Raw genomic sequence first — 16633 nt, 5'->3', positions numbered from 1 at the left:
GACGCCTATGTGAGTGAATAGCATCGGACGCTCGTTAATTTGAACATTGCACAGGCTCGCGCCGGTTCATTCGGACGGCAGATCGTGTACGAGGTTCGGCACGCACAGCCGCGATGATCACCGAAATAGCCCTCCCTGAACCTCAGTTACGTGAAACAGTGCTGCTCGCGCGCTTCGTGCTCGATATGGCAGGAACGATCAGAAATTTCCAGATTCCCGAAGTCGTATAGTTTCGGTTTAGCTCTCCTTCGCGCCATCTCGCGGCTCCAATTGGGCGCACTCATCGGCACTTCGTGCAGTTTCAGACGCTGCTCGGCGCATAACTGTTCTTTTATTTTGATTTTGCGACTGCGTCACGCCGTTCTAACGCATACGCATATCAAACTGCCTTTTTCACAAGGCCGCTCTGCGCATGCGCGCCTCTGCCCTAATTGAAAACAAACCACCAACCCAAGCTTCGCATGCGCAGTTCTTGGCCTCCCGATCGGCGCAGCCGTAGCCGATTTTGGAGGCCATGTGTAGTTAATATTCGTTACAGGCTATGCGATAGATGGCGGTAGCTGTCAAGAACACACTTCGTCATTTCGCTGGCGGCTGCATTTCCCGAGGGCGTTTTCAATCAGCAGCAAACGAATTTTCAACCACTCCCAGAGGGCGCCACATTTTGTGAAAAAGGCGGATTGTGTTTGAATGCTGCAACTGCGCACCAGGCACGCGCTGCGCGCGCTGCATGGGTGAGTGGGCGGCGTTAGTAGAATTTCGAACAGCCATCTGCTCTCAAATCACGGAACGTTGTTGTCCTGGCTTGGGCTGGTCGGTATAAGTCCCAGAATGAAAGTTTAACTGATCAAATGGGTGTTCAGTTCAGTCGTTCAGTCATGTCCGACTCTTCGTGACCCTATGGACCATGTCACGCCACGCTTTCCGGTCTCTCACTATCTTCCTAACATCACATAACTTCATCTGCAGCGCCTCGAGGATGCCATCAAACCATCGCGTTCGCTGCCTACCCCTTCTCCGGCAACCCTCAACCTTTCCCAACATCAAATCTTTCTCCAGCGACTCCTCTCTTCTCATCAGATGACCAAAGTAGCCGAGCTTTTAACTTTGGAATTTGACCCTCCAATGAACAGTCAGGGTTTATGGTCGACAATATCGACTGATTTGATCTTCTGGCAGTCCAAGGAACTCTCAAGAGTCTTCGCCAGCACCACAATTCAAACGCATCAATTCTTCGGTGGTCAGCCTTTTTCACAGTCTAACTCTCGCATCTATACATCACAACTGGAAAGACCATAGCACGAGTTATACGGATCTTGGTTGGCAGACTAATGTCTCTGCTCTTTACTAGGCGGTCAAGGCTAACCATTGCTCTCTTTCCCAGAAGCAGGCGTCTCCTAATTTCATAGCTGCAGTCTCCTTCTGAGGTAATCTTGGAGCCCAAGAACAGAAAATCTGTCACAGCTTCTACTTCTTGTCCATTGATGCTCCAGGACTTGATAGGGCAAGACGCCATGATCTTTGTCTTTTTAATGTTCAGTTTAAGCCCAAACTTCTCACTCTCTTCTTGTACGCGCATCAGAAGTCTCTTGAGTTCCACTTCACTTTCTGCCATTAAAGTGGTATCATGCGCATATCTAAGGTTGTTGATACGTTTTCCAGCAATCTTCACTCCAGCTGAAGACTCGTCCAGACCGGCCTTCCTCATGATGCACTCTGCATATAGGTTAAATAGGCAGGGCGACATTATGCAGCCTTGCCTCACTCCTTTCTCGATCGGAAACCAATCTGTAAGACCATGCCCAGTTCTGACTGTGGCCTCTTGCCCTTCATACAGGTTCCTGAGGTGTTAGCACTTAACAAAGCGACACCGAAAAAACGATGCAAAGTTGCCTCAAATGGATTGTCTTGGCTTTGTGCCGTGTTCAGCTGCATATTCAAAACAAAAAAAGGTGCGCGGAAATTGCAATTCAGATTCATTTATTCATGTTTTTCTTGTAAAGTCACAGACAGTGGAGACACAGTAAAAGCTGTCAGATACAGCTTGGTAAAGCTGCAGCTCCTTTTGCTTGGCAGCGACTTGCAGTAGTGCTTCTAAAACAAACACGCAGCATAATAAACAAATATACAATATCATTGTGAACATGTGCAAAAAAAAAAAGAATGAAACAACATTAAGGCTATGTGACAAAGAGTAAATACAGGCACTGGCAACAAAAGGAAAACAGGAGGGAAAAAAGAAAAGCATGCAAACACTTGTTTGGTGAACTGAATGGGTCAGAACTATTATATTCATACTTATTCAAAAGGGAAGGAAGATTGAATTTCAGGTGTTCTCTACTTAAATTTATTCGCGAGGTCAGCACTACCCAAGGCTCCGCATGCCTTGTGCAATTTTTTTCTTGGGCATGTAGTTCTGCGAGGTTACTTATATAATTTACATCTCTACGTGTTTTAAGTTTAAACCGGACACCCAAGGGATATTTATACAGGTTGTGGATCTTTAGAATGCCAGTTTGTAGAAAGACCCGCACATGGTGAGTGCCAGGGAACATTGTAAGCATGAGAAAAATATCTCCTTTTGAAATTTGTAAAATATAGATATCATGAAGACTGGTAACGGTGGTTGTGCCTCACATTAAGTGGCAATAGTTTAAGTAGAAAAGGGAATTGTAAAGGAGCAGCTTCATTGGTCTTGGAATAACATATCTGAGTTGGCTGAGGTTGCTTGGTCCAGTTCTGTTGAGATATGGTTCACGCGGCATTCTTAACACATGCTGCAGAGAAAACAACTCTTGCATTTAAATTGTTCAACCAAGTTGAAACGTTAAGTTTAATCTCAAGGAAGGAAGGAAGTACTTTGTTTTTTAGATGGAATGTAACAGCTAGAAACAATGTGCTTCCTTCCTTGCTTCAGATTAAATTAAGTTATCGTATAAACAAATATAACAGTTTAATCCCATAGGGGGCGTCTGAGATATTTGTGTGTATTATGCGACACCACAGACCTGAGCACCCACGCTTAGCCGTATATGGTATCGCCGTGTCTGAGGAAAAAGGGATCCTGGTTGTTGAGCCGACACCGAGTGTTTGGACCTTTAAGGCTCCTCTGCTGAGGCCGCACAGCAATTTGACTCTGGCTTCCTGGAGGTGGTACCTCTGCCTTGACCTTAACGAGGGAAGTTGGCAATCGTCTTTTCTTGTCCTCCCTTTCATCTTGCACTTTCCTATCTTTTTTTTCTTCTTTCTAAAAGCTTTCCTGTCTCCCCCTCCTTTTGTGTCTCTTTCTTTTTCCTGGTGGTGAGAATTAACATTGTATGGCTAACCACCTCGAGTTATGCCATATTTGGTTATAGTTTGGGTGTACAGCTGGCGTGGGCAGAACATGCTTGTAAAATCCTGTCCCATTTCCTTGCTAGGCTACACGGTGGGTGGCTAGCACTGTAGCCTAAAAAAATATTTATCTTATGGCTTCTAATTCCTTCAAAACTAATTGTCCCTACAAAAGGAGTCAGAGCGAAGTAACAGTATAATTCCTCCCAAAAACAAAAAACAGCTATGCCAAGTTCCATCTACTTCATTTCGAAGTTAAAGAAAGACCAGCTTGAACCCTGTCTCTATTCCTATTATGCAAATGTTTAACATATGTCTTAGGCCCAAAGTACAAAGTGTATAAAGTAGGGAAACCTGCTTCTCGAACTAAGCCATGAAAAACAGCAAGTGAAACTGGACGACATCCAGTCACTTGGGGATGTCCCTGTGCCTGTGACCACACATAGATTTTTAAGCACTGTTCGTAGCATGATATTCGATTCTGGCTTAGTGCATCTCACTGAACAAGAAATTCTAGATGGCCTCTGACCAAAATGTTGTGAGCATCTATAAATTCACAATCCAAAAGGCATCTCTGACAGCTTGTGTCGCTTTGAGACGTTAAACTCCAAAAACGAAACCAAACCATCCGAAAGGACAAAAGAGAAATCGCAACAAAGCATCTGATCTTGACCTTCAATGCCAACACACTGCCACAATAAAAAAAAAAGGGGGGGTACCTCAAAATTAAAGTTCTTCTATATATTAATATCAAATTACCAAAGATCCTTCAATTACCAGAAATATGGTCACAGTTCATGAAGCTGCCATGGACGTAAAACTTGTGCTAATATATGCCTCTAAGGAACACCCTACTGAAAACTGTGACACTCTGTTGCCATACTGCGCAAACTGAGAAGGATAGCATCCATCATATTCCAGAACTTATCAAACCTGAAAGAAAAAAAAACATTATCGCAGTCAGGACCAAAGAAAATATATGTGCTTCGCAGAGGTAAGAAAATGACTGGCAAAAATGTGTTCACCACAAAAACAAACTATGCGGACATGGCATGTAGGGGCGGACACTAGACTGCAACCTGGCACATATCACGGCGTCTACGGACCCTACGGTAGAGCCATCCAATCCACACCGGGCAAACGCAGCCAAGGCTGCCAGCTCCAAAAGAGGGCCTGCCAACCATTCAGTCGAGAGCCCGCAAGGTTTCCCCTTACAGGGAGGCCTCAACCAATTTCCTCCATAGCCTCACCACACCTAACCTCCAGCACCTCTAGAGAGGTGATGGACATCACCCCTAATACATACGGCTTTGTTGCAGGGGCAGCAAAGCTCCTTAGAAGAAAAGGAAAAACTGCAAGCAACACCACTGGAAACTAAATAACTTCTTTTAATCTCCAAAACACCTCAATTTACATAATACACTGGCATTGTAGAGGTTTACTTGAAAATTATATGGACATATTACAGATATGATTAAATCAGTAGCGTCTACAGCTGTATGCCTCCATGAAACAAACCTTGGCCCACTGAACACAAATATCCTTAAAAAATATGAAACCTGCTGAAGAGATCGAGGACCGGCTAAAGATTCCCAGGAGGCATTGCAATCATAACACAAAGTGACACCTCTACAAGAGAAATACCATTAAAAACAAACCTTGAGGCAGTTTGCAGTAACCATAGTTAGCCGCAAAACAACAACAATTTGCTCTGCATACTTACCACTACACCTAACATTTACAGTCTGATTTAAGTGAAGTTACTAAACAACTACTAGAGCTATACGTGGTAGTTTGAGATTTTAACGGGCACTCCTCTTTTTGGGTAAGTGAACGTACTGACACAAGAGGTCAAATTATAGATTTTATAATATCAAACCACATATACTTGTGGAAGACAGGAAAGCCTAAATATTGCTGCCCCAGCTTGGAAAAATGAGCTGCCTTGATCTAGCTAGTCTTTGCATCACCATATTTTCAGCTATATTTTAATTGGGGATGTTTTAGATGACCTGAGAGGGAATGACCATTTACCCGCCATTTTAAACTTATCATCCTCTATAACCATCATCTCAACAAGGTCACGGTGTTGGAAACTTCACCTTGCCAATTGGTCAGCTTCATGAGAGAAAGAATACTTCAAAGAATTCACTACAGAAAAAATAAATGAAAGGTTTGCTATATACATTGTAATATGAGCAGCTCTAGTACCCATCCTGCAAACATCTCAACACACAAGAAAAAAAAAAAAAACACCAGGTATGGTGGACAGAGGCATGTAAATTAGCAAAACAAAAAACAGCAAAACAAAGCTTGGGGCATCCTTCATAGATTCCCAACTGCAGGGAATTTGGTTAACTTTAGAAAAGCTAGAGTCAGAGTACGGCATGTCCGGAAAAAAGGCAGAGACTACCTCATGGCAAAAATTATGTCTACAAACAGCTCAATGCTCTCACAGGAAATGTGGGAACAGGTTCGAAAGGTCACTGGAGATTATACCCCTTACATATTTGCTATGTTAAAGGCACCTGGAACACAAACAACATTAAAAGAGCAGTCCAACATTTTGGATGAGCAATATTCCAGAGGTTCAAGCTCATCTAACTGCACTCATACATTTCAAAAGCATAAAGCAATAGCAAAAAGCAAAAACTTTCTTTTGGGGCAGGCATCAATGACAACTACAGTGAGCTTATAACATTACAAGAGCTAAACAGAGTGCTATACTCTGGTAAAAAAATAGCACTAGGCCCCAGGGCCAGATTAACAGTGATGAGAACCAAGTTCAAAAAAAATTAAGAGGGCCCCTATAATGCTCTACCATACACCCCAACCCACCTCTATGCATTTTAAGATGCCTGCAGAGAAAATAACATTTACTCAAATAATATTCAAACCATTTATGAACATTGCCTGAACATATACTTTTCTGCAGAGCACATGGACAGGCTGGTATCTAGACTGAGCTATTCTAGGAAATGACAGCGCACACAACATAATCCCTCAATAGTCAGAATGCACATTCGCAGAAAATAAACTTCTCGGGTGGTGATTTTCTCGGCTAATTCAACAGTGAAGGACCATATGCTGCGTGTGAGAACAGACAAAGTAGAGATGAATCTTGTTTTTAAGCTGTTCACAAATTGTTGCTGTAAATTAGCTACCAGTAATATAACAATTTTGTGAATTCATCCAGCAGAACGAACTGAAGCTTGCCTAAGGCAGTGTTTCTACAGAAACTGCAATATTGTGTTTCATATGCTGCCTTAAAATACGGCAAATGTTTATTGCTCAGAACGCTGTCATAATGCCAGGAGCTAAACCTTTTTGAAATGATGGCATCTGCAGAAAAGGATGCCGTTAGTCAACTGGCACAAATATAAAGTTTTAACATGGTCAATTCATCAGTAGTATATATTTACACTTATTATCCATATTTACAAAGGCAGTGTATTGACATTTTGCGCATAATTCCCACTTTTAAAATTGAAAGACACACTCTTGCATGTATCACCCACCTTTTCTGCTTTCAATTTACAGAATAAATTTACATCTTACGAGATATGGTATGCAGCTAATTCCAGCAAGAAGCAGCTACTACAGGGTAGACACTTACGCTCCACTCACTCAATCAAGAAAATATGTTTAAATATTTTACAGGAATCCAACTTTTTTAGCATGTGTTCATATAGCATGTCTGCTTTTTTAATTCCACTTTTAAGCAAGTGAATAGGTATTTACGTTTCTATAAGCATTTTCGAGCATTTTGCTCGGAGCATTTCTTCGGTTTCTCGATGGCAGCTTCGATGTTGACCTGTCTGAGAATTTCGCGCCTCCACTCACAGAAGCTACAATTTACTGAAGCGGCTGTCCGCAATAAACAGCCATAATCTAAATGTTAGCTGTGGTTTATCTCTGGTTAAACCTGGATGGAAGAGGAAGCTTCTTTTTCCTGCTACATTACTCCCATATCATGCCCTCTCAGTGTAGGGTGCTACGCTATTGGGGACACTTAAGCTCAGCCTTTAAGGCTATGACGTGAGAGCGTAAGCTACCAGCCCACATATAAATTCCCACTTTTACCAAGCCGTATGGTCGTGCCTGCGTGTCGTAGTGGTAACGTGAATGCGAGGGATTCTGGCAGGTTGATTCTGATATCACCCTCCCATATGAAAGGAGCGACCCGAGTTGGCAGCTCCTGCCCGTGGCATAGGGGTAACGTGAATTCAAATATCATGGCGGGCTTGCTCTAATGTCACCCTCCCACATGAAAGGAGAAGCCCGAGTTTGGCGCTCTTTCAGGCACTCACCGACACTGACGCTGAAGGCTTGAGCTGGCTGACATAATGAAGCTTCCACTTCAAAACTAATAATTTATTATGTTTCTCGCAGTTTTCACTGCTTGTGCTCGGATCAATAAAACACACAGGCTTCAACCGCAGTAATGACAGGAGTCAGTTGGTTTACCAGCTGGTACGAGCTAACTCCCAACTGAAAGCTAGTTAGAACCTGTTTGATTCCAGTTGATCCACTGACTTCTAGCTCATAGGCATCTGAAACCAGTTTATGCCATTTGCGTACCATTTGGGACCAGTTTAAACCAACCAAAACTGGTTAGAACCAGTTATGACTATTTGGACTTTTTTCTTCATCTATTTGGGCAAGTACAAAAATTTGTACTTTGACTGGCGAAAGATGAGGTGGTTTTGTTATTAAGTGCACAATGAGACGAACAGCTTTTATTTGGCATTGCAGTGCATAAGCTCTACATTCAATCATGGAAAATCAGGAAGAAGATGATTTCACTATTTTCCGGACAAAAATTTTTTTCAAGCTCTCGAGGGGCTCCTGGGAACGGAGGGCCCGGTTCATTTGAACCTTTTGATCCCTGGATAATCCAGCCCTTCCAGGCCCTGACAGTATGCACTATGAAATGCTGACCCATCTCTCTCCAACTGTCATAGAGGCACAGTTGAAATTCTTTAATAAGATATGGATACTAGCTGGAAAAGTACCGGAAGCGTGGAAAAAGGTGGCAATAGTACCCTTTCCGAAACAAGGTAACCCACGCACAAGTCCTAGCAATTACAGACCAATACCTCTTACTAGCTGTATCTTAAAATCCTTCGAAAGCATTGTAAACATCTGACTCACCTTCGTTCTCAAAACCTGGCAACTTCTAGATACACATCAGTGTGGCTTTAAAAAATCACCCTCAAGAAATGATCGTCTTGTCTGCCTTGAAAACAGAATTTGGGAGGTGTTTGGCCACAATTGTAACACTGCATCGGGTTCTCCAACCTGGAGAAGGCCTACCGTACCACGTGAAGGTTCGATATCCTCTGCGACCTAGCGATCTGGGTATCCATGGCAGGATGCTGAACTGCCTGAGTGACTTCCTGACTAACTGTACATTTTAAGTACATTTAGGCACAGTTTTCTCCCTGACTTTCTCAAAACAAAACTGCATGCATATCATCTAAGCACAACACTTTTCATAGCAAAAACGAATTTCGCAGCTAAAGTAATTCGAAAGTCCATAATGTATTCCGTTTATGTAGATGACCTGCGTATAGCATGCACTTTCAGCATGTAAGAGGCTAATACAAATGACATTAAATAAACTAGCTACCAGGGCATACAGCAATGGATTTAAGTTTTCCCCTAAACAAACAGTAGCCGTTGGGTTTTCATTGAGATGAATATTACAGATTGATCCCACGCTATACCTGAACCAAACTTTGTTACCAGTGAAACAGTTACATAAACTTTTAGGCATCACATTTGACAAAAAACTTACATTCCTTCTACTCATTAACAATCTGAGAAAGAAAGCTGCCCAAGCCTTTAATGTCCTAAAGGTGCCCTCACAAAAACTGTGGGGGTCCGATCGAGTATGCCTTTTGCAAATCTATCGCTCTGTGGTGCAGTCCAGGTTAGTCTACAGGTGCATAGTATATGGCTCAGCAAGATCATTCTACTTAAAACAACTGGACCCTATTAATTATCTTGGATTATGGTTATCATCCAGTGCTTACAGAACATCCCCAATAGCCAGCCTTTATGTGGAAGCAAATGAGCCTGCCTTGGAAGATGGAACCGCACTAACATGTACATGAATCCTTAAAATCCATTCTCAGCCAAAATATCTCCGTTATTCTGTAATCACGGAATGTCCATCCAGAACAATCTAAGCTCCTATTGGATAAGCCATATTGCTCTTGCTCTTCGAACAAAAATTCCAGGACATGGCGGCGGACATAATGAGTGAAATGCCAAGTGCTACGTGTCCATCCAGAACAATCTTAACAACGAGCTCCTATTGGATAAGCCATTGCTCTTGCTCTTCGAACAAAAATTCCAGGACATGGACATAATGAGTGAAATGCCAAGTGCTACGTGTCCATCCAGAACAATCTTAACAACGAGCTCCTATTGGATAAGCCATTGCTCTTGCTCTTCGAACAAAAATTCCAGGACATGGACATAATGAGTGAAATGCCAAGTGTTACGTTTCGGCATAGACTAGTCCTGCCGTGGTGGAGTAGCGGTTAAGGTGCTCAGCTGCTGTGCCCAAGGATGATGGATCGAATCCCAGCCGTGGCGGCCGCTTTTCGATGCAGGCAAAAAGCAATACGTTCGTGTGCTTTGCGATGTCAGTGCACGTTAAAGAGCCACAGATGGACGAAATTTCCGGAGCCCTCCTCTACGGCATCTCTCATAGCCTGAGTGGCTTGGGGACGTTAAACCCCGTAAAGCAAACCAAGCATAAGCCACTTCCTCTCTGCAGTTTTCGACATTACACTAACACAGTTTCCGAAAACACATGCACGGCATAACCGCATATATCTTACAAAGATGCCTGGCACTAAAAGAAAAACATAGCAAGTACATTGCACTTTATACAGGTGGCTCTGAAACTATAAAGACTATATTTAGTGCAAAGTACAGTAGAAAACAGAGAAAACAATATGACTGCTTCAGTGTGCATCAGTTTTTACTGCTGAATGCTTTGCTGTTTGTGTTGCTGTGGAGAAAATAATAGATGAGAACATCAAAAATAGCATCATTTACATAGATTCTTTAAGTTTCGTCACTGCAATAAACTAGATTCTTTAAGTGTCGTCACTGCAATAAACTCCAAAAATGCTGTTGAACCACTAGCTGATAGGAAACATATTGCACAACATATAGTAAAGGCCTCAGCACAAATGCATATTACACTATAAAATTCTACTGGGTGCCCAGTCATATGTTGAGATTAAGGCAATGAAAGAGCAACTCTGTTAAGCCATTCCTGCCCTACAGGAGGCGTATCATGTATTATATGTAATGCGTAAACATATTGTTTAAGCTTGGAACGAATTTGCACGCTAGTTGTTGCATTACTGAAAAAGAAGCATTTTTTTTTTCTTATTCACGAAATGGCTCGCACGTGGCGGAATGACGTGGTTTGGAGATTGATAAGTTCCGTGTAACTGCAGCTGACTGCCGTTCAATTCACGGTTCAACATCTGTTGAGCAGCTGAACTGCTCTTCAACTGAGCCTAACGGCTCTAAGCGTAGGCTACCATACGACCTATGTATATACAGCCTCTCTTTAACCATGGCCCTGTGAACATGACTGCATGGCGTAGGGGTAACGTAAGTACGTGTCTGACTCGGAATGCAAGGGTCCTGGCAGGCTGACTCCGATATGTGAAACAAGAGACCCGAGTTGGCAGTTGCCGTGTCAGCTACTGTTGTCCTCATACACGAAGGGGATCGACTTTGAGGTTGACAATGGCCAGGCGGTGACAGTACTGCAGAAATGAGATATTAGAAATTTGAGCATATCAGTTCACTGACGGAGATGGTTGATGGTGGTACTGGGGCCCTGGGGCTTTCTGAGCTTTAATTTGTGGCATTAAAAAAAAAAAGAGGAAAACATGGTTATAGGGTATTCTTCCAGAATGTAATAGAACCAGTCTGGAATTTTGAAAACTATATTGATGAAAATCTCGCTTTTCGTGATTTTTCGCCTACAACGCCGACTACGAGACTGGATTTTCTAGCGTGTTTTTGTAACAGAACTTCGTTTTCGTACGCATTCAACAGTAGCGTCAACAAATTTGTTCGCGCTGGCATAAGCTACTCCTACTGCTGGCAGACACCGTAGCAAATAAAACACCGATAACTTATTTCAACTTTTATTTCTTTGTTCAGCGCCACTGTAGTTATGCGATGGGCCTTGGTTATGCCGTGCAACCCTTGTCGGAGCATCTTTTACTTCTAGTATGCTCCTAGTCTCATTACTTTCCTCCGTGTAGTCGTTGCCTGATCTTAAACGCTTTTTTATTTTTATTTTTTTCTCTCACATTATTTAATTTCTATCGCCATCAGCTATGGATACCCTCAGCGGTTCGCCTCTAAAGGTCGAAAGTCAATAACCTCCGCAGGAGTAGTGCTGTGGCGGCCTCTAGGTTCAGAGTCGCGAAAGTCGGTTTTGCGGAGCGCGTTCGAGTCGTTTGGTGCGAACGCTGCTTCGATTTCGGCTTTAGCGACGTTGCTTGACGTCACCTTTGTAGGGGGCAGCTTTCTCCTGCTACCTCTAGCTACCTCCTTCTGTTTTGACCGCCGTGCTGAGGAGTGGGCGGTACGAAGCGAACGCGCCATCCGCTCATCGCGAAACCGGATTCGCCCGGGCTGCGCCTAGCGCAAACCAACGGAGAACGCCCCACGCGTGAAACCGCGCCAACCACGCTCCGAATACTAGCCGTTGGGTTTTAGGCCTAGGCACCTCGTTGAACAGTCGGCGTGCGGACACCAGTCGGTAGAGAACGCGCGCTTTTCTTTTGTTTTGTCGCAGTGTCTTTCGTGTCGCCCGGTGCTCGTTGTCTGTGCTGACTGTCGCGCGAGGACTGTGAGCAACGTGTTTCTCGCGACTGTGGTGGTGTGCCCTCTCTCCCGTGCATAAACCTGCACAACCAGGCGGCGGTAGCAGCAGCGGCGGCGGAGTGCAGCGCGCTACCATTTCTCGCCCATGGAACAGACAGGGAAGAGGACGGACAAGAAACGCACTCACAAGGACGGGACGCCTGCCGAGCCTGAAGAATTCATCGTCGAGAAGATTCTCGACCGGCGCGTGCGACAGGGCAAAGTTGAGTTTCTACTCAAGTGGAAAGGCTACGGGGACAGTGAAAACACCTGGGAGCCGGAGGAGAACCTCGACTGCCCGGGCCTGATAGCGCAGTTCGAAGAAAAGCGCAAGCAAAAGGCGGAGTCGCAGCCCGCGCAGAAGATGAAGGACGACAGCGACGCGCCGAACCGCAAGAAGAAGAAGGCCGAGGGCGACGCTAAACCACGTGGCTTCGACCGGGGCCTGGACCCGGACCGTATCATTGGGGCAACCGACTCGTCAGGGGAGCTCATGTTCCTCATCAAGTGGAAGGACTGTGACGAAGCGGACATAGTGCCCGCGCGAGTGGCCAACGTGCGTTGCCCGCAGGTAGTGATTCGCTTCTACGAGGAGCGTTTGACCTGGGACACTTGCGGAAATCGCGAGGAAGAGGCCGAGAAATCGACCAAGGCTTAGCGAGCGAGTACCCCCACTTCCACTGCCGCCTTGTTACTTTTTGCGGCCGAACTTTTTTTTTTTTTTTTTTTTTTTTTTTTTATTTCCACCACGCCATCATGTGAGCTGTCCGGTTGACAGCGGCGTCTCTCCCGGGGAACACTCCGATTTTCTGCCGTTTCTTTTCATGTGCAGACGAAGCCTCGTCTTGTTCTATCTTTTCTCTAACCATGTTTAGCCAAATGCACGCAGGACGTCGTGCCATTGTCAGGCCGTTTTGGATTGGCGCGCATCAGAGCTTGGGGTGAAGTGCTTCTGTCGGTAGTTACTGTGTTGGCTCAATATGTTCGGTGGAAACCGTCCGGAGTGTTTTTGACGCCCCATTTCTGCCATTCCTGCAGCTGGCGCTGCACTTTCCTTTTCCATTTGTCACTTTTCTTTCCCACGCAATTGCCAGCAGCGTTGCACTTGCGTTGATCCGCTTTTCTCCCCGCTTTTTCTTTTTTTTTGGTTCCCTGAAATCGTCTTTAGTTAGCGAAGCGTGAATGGGAGCCGCTGTTTTATTCATGGAAATTGAACGCCAAGAATGCGCCACAACTATATCAAACGGGGTCGCAAAATGTCGCGCTTTCGAGAGTTAACCCTTTAAGAGTACATCGACAAGTTTTCTTTTTTTTTTTTTTTTTTTTTTTCCCCTCATTGCTTTGAGTTGGAGTGTTTCACGGGTTTGTATTCATGTACAAAATAACAGGAAATTAAAAAAGTTTCACCTTCATTTGTTGGAGGCAAAAATAAAATTCGTTGCAGTCTCGTTATTTTGAGGCGTGCCTCGACCTGTCAGCTGTCAAAATCACTTTGCCGGCTGTGGGCAGCGTCATTAAATGCTGTTCTAAACACCTGTTCTGTTATGGGCTTTATTTTTATTTATTAAATATTGTAGCGTTTGGATTTAATGTCATCTGCGAATGGTTCACATCAAATCGTAACATACCTTGCTCCCTCTGATGGTTATGGTTAGTTATTGCAAAGCCGGTCGTGGTTATTGCATTTTGAGTTATTTGAAAGGCTTTGGCAGGCGCAGAAAGCATGTGTTGCTTACATTAAAATGTAACATCCTTTATTTGAAGAGTGCTGATATGAACAGGTAATGTAACCAATTCCATTTCAAATCCTTATTTCCATAAAAAGTGCATAATGCCAAAGAGACCATTCTATTTCTGTGCTGGCATGCTGTTTGTGGTCCAAGTGTAAATTTAGCCTGTGAAGTTGTGCCTGGGAGAACTGCTCGTACTTGGAGAAAGAATGAAGTATAAATTATTGCAGACTATAAAGCTGTCTTGCAGGTTAGGAATAAAGGTTGGAACCAGTGAAAAATCTTGCAAGCTCGTGCTTAGGCTTGGGTGCTCTGAAACTCTTGTTATGCATTGGCTTAAAAATTATTTTGGCACTGCAGCGAATGTCGAAAAGAGCCAAATGATAGGAGAGGAAGTGTAGGCTTTTGCCATTCTCCTCTTAAGAGATATAAAAGAGACCCTCTAATTTTCTTTGCATGTGTTCTCACTCAAACAAGGGTTTGCTGCTATCTGAAGAGTCCCAGTGATGTTCAATGGAAAGCATGCAAATTTACTTATTTTAACCTGCTGATACACTGCTATTCAAAGGCACTTAATTACGTCTGCATTTTTGCAACCTGCTTAGTGGTTGCATTAGTTGAAAGGAACTGAAATCTACCTCGCTTACTCTGCCATTATTATGCAAATTCATGTTTTTGCTCTTCTGCCCTAAAGCTACCAGCTTCTATTGCACACGTGTATATCATGGTGGCAAGGGCTAGCGACACGTGGTGGCATCTGTCAGGTATACACCTGCCACCTTGCATCCGCAATCGGTGAATCGTAGAAGAAGCATGTCGTTGTGCCTACATCACTCGTGTGCATTTGTTTTCCGCCAGCTTTCCAGGTAGCAAGTAGATTTCCTCGCACTTCCCAGAAGGTTCCACATCTCACGAAATGACGGATTGCAAAGAGTGCAGTAAGCTATGCCAAAGAAAATTAGAACAAGAGCCGAGAAGGTTGAGGAAACGAACATGAGTCAATGATGTCTTTGCTGAGGTCAAGAAGAAAATGGCATGGGGAAGGGAGTGCAGTGCGGAGCTCAAAAAACCATTGACCAACTGTGATAAGGCAATGGATTCTAGAGGAAAGTAAGCAGAGCAGCGACAAACAGAGCTATTTGATTTTTCATTTTTGATGAAAACAATGCCAGTCGTCTAGGTGGGAAAAAAGAAGTAAGGCAGACAAAGGAATGAGGCAGATGGGTGTGTGTCTAGTAAAAATTATGCAGAGTTCGACAGTGTTATGGGACAAGATACATTAGGAGGTTTGTAAGAATAAGGCAAAGCCACAGCTACTGTAAGGTAAGGATAATTGAAGGGCAGTGAAGGAGACTATACTGAGTGATGCCCGGGTTTGATCTCTACCGCCGACAGCTGCGTTTTAATGGAGGCGAAATGGAGAAGTGTCCATGTGCTGTGCGATATCGGCGCACGTTAAATATCCCTAGGTGGTAGCAATTACTCTGTAGCCCTCCACTACGGCTCTTCTTTCTCTCTTTCCACTTTCACTCCCACCTTCCTCACTTCCCTTACAGTGCGGTTCAGGTGTCCACAGCTACAAGTGTGACAAATACTCTGTTTTTCCTTTCCTGTGAACCGATTATTATTATTACTGTGACAGAAATGCTGAAACTAGCAGTGGTAGTGCTTACTCTACTGACAGTTAAGCTTATGGACTTTCCACAGAAGTACAGGAAAGACCACTGCACCGAATAATTAAGAAAGGTGATAAGCCCAATGACACATATTTATCTGGCACAAGAAAGCCTAGTTAAATGAAAAACCTTCTGGGAAAAGTTTGGCGCGCAAAAAGATGCCCAAGAAAGTAAAGCTGAATGATCGTGCTGTTTGTGCACAACAAACTCATGTTGTGACTTTATTTCATCATATTCGACTTTAAAACACTGATACAAATATATTTTGGCTCACATTTAACTTCCCATCCACTTTGCTGCCTCTTCTATTTTTGGTTTGGTTTGGATTAGTTTGTGGGGTTTAACGTCCTAAAGCGACTCGGGCTACGAGAGACGCCGTAGTGGAGGACTCCGGAAATCCGGCCACCTGGGGTTCTTTAACGTGCACTGACATCGCACAGCACACGGACACCACCCCGTTTCGGCTCCATCGAAACGCAGCCGACGAGGCCGGGATTTAATCCCGCTTCCTTGGGCACAGTAGTCAGCGCCGTAACCACTGCACCACCTTGGCGGGGCTCTTCTATTTTTGAATCTTAATGACCAGCCAATGGTCGTTGCATGTAACTGGCTGGATTCTAAGGCAAGGCAATCGTAGTTGGGGCCAGCTGAAAGTTGAGTGGATGAGATTAGGAAGTCTGCAGGGATTATGTGAATGCAGCTGGCATAGGGCCGGATTAATTGGAGTGATATGGGAGAATCCTTTATCCTACAGTATGTGATGTAGGCCTGATGATTGTGGTGTTTTGATCTTTCATGTACGAAAAAATGCGATTACAACACCTTTTGCAGAAGCAGATGAAAAATGGTGGAACTCAAAGCGATGTCAGGACAAGCCCTTCAGCCTACAATGGCAGCCATGCATAGTTTTGTTGGTTGGAAGTGCCACCAGCAACTACGTGAATGCCATCTCGTGCAGCAGTCCGTCATTCTTGACAC

General features: G+C 44.1%; 1 protein-coding gene and 1 pseudogene across 2 annotated transcripts in view; both read left to right on the top strand.

Annotated features, from left to right (window-relative positions):
- The window catches only part of disp (RND transporter family member dispatched), a 269223-nt gene that overhangs the window by 217601 nt on the left and 34989 nt on the right, over positions 1 to 16633 (top strand). The window lies entirely within an intron of this gene.
- On the top strand, positions 11962 to 13564 carry LOC146173539 (chromobox protein homolog 3 pseudogene; annotated as a pseudogene).

This window comes from Amblyomma maculatum, chromosome 11, assembly GCF_055883805.1.
Source record: "Amblyomma maculatum isolate TAMU_Amacu chromosome 11, ASM5588380v1, whole genome shotgun sequence".
Classification (NCBI taxonomy): Eukaryota; Metazoa; Arthropoda; class Arachnida; order Ixodida; family Ixodidae; genus Amblyomma; species Amblyomma maculatum.
Note: the sequence above shows the minus strand (reverse complement) of the source record. Positions and strands in the feature narration are given on the sequence as shown.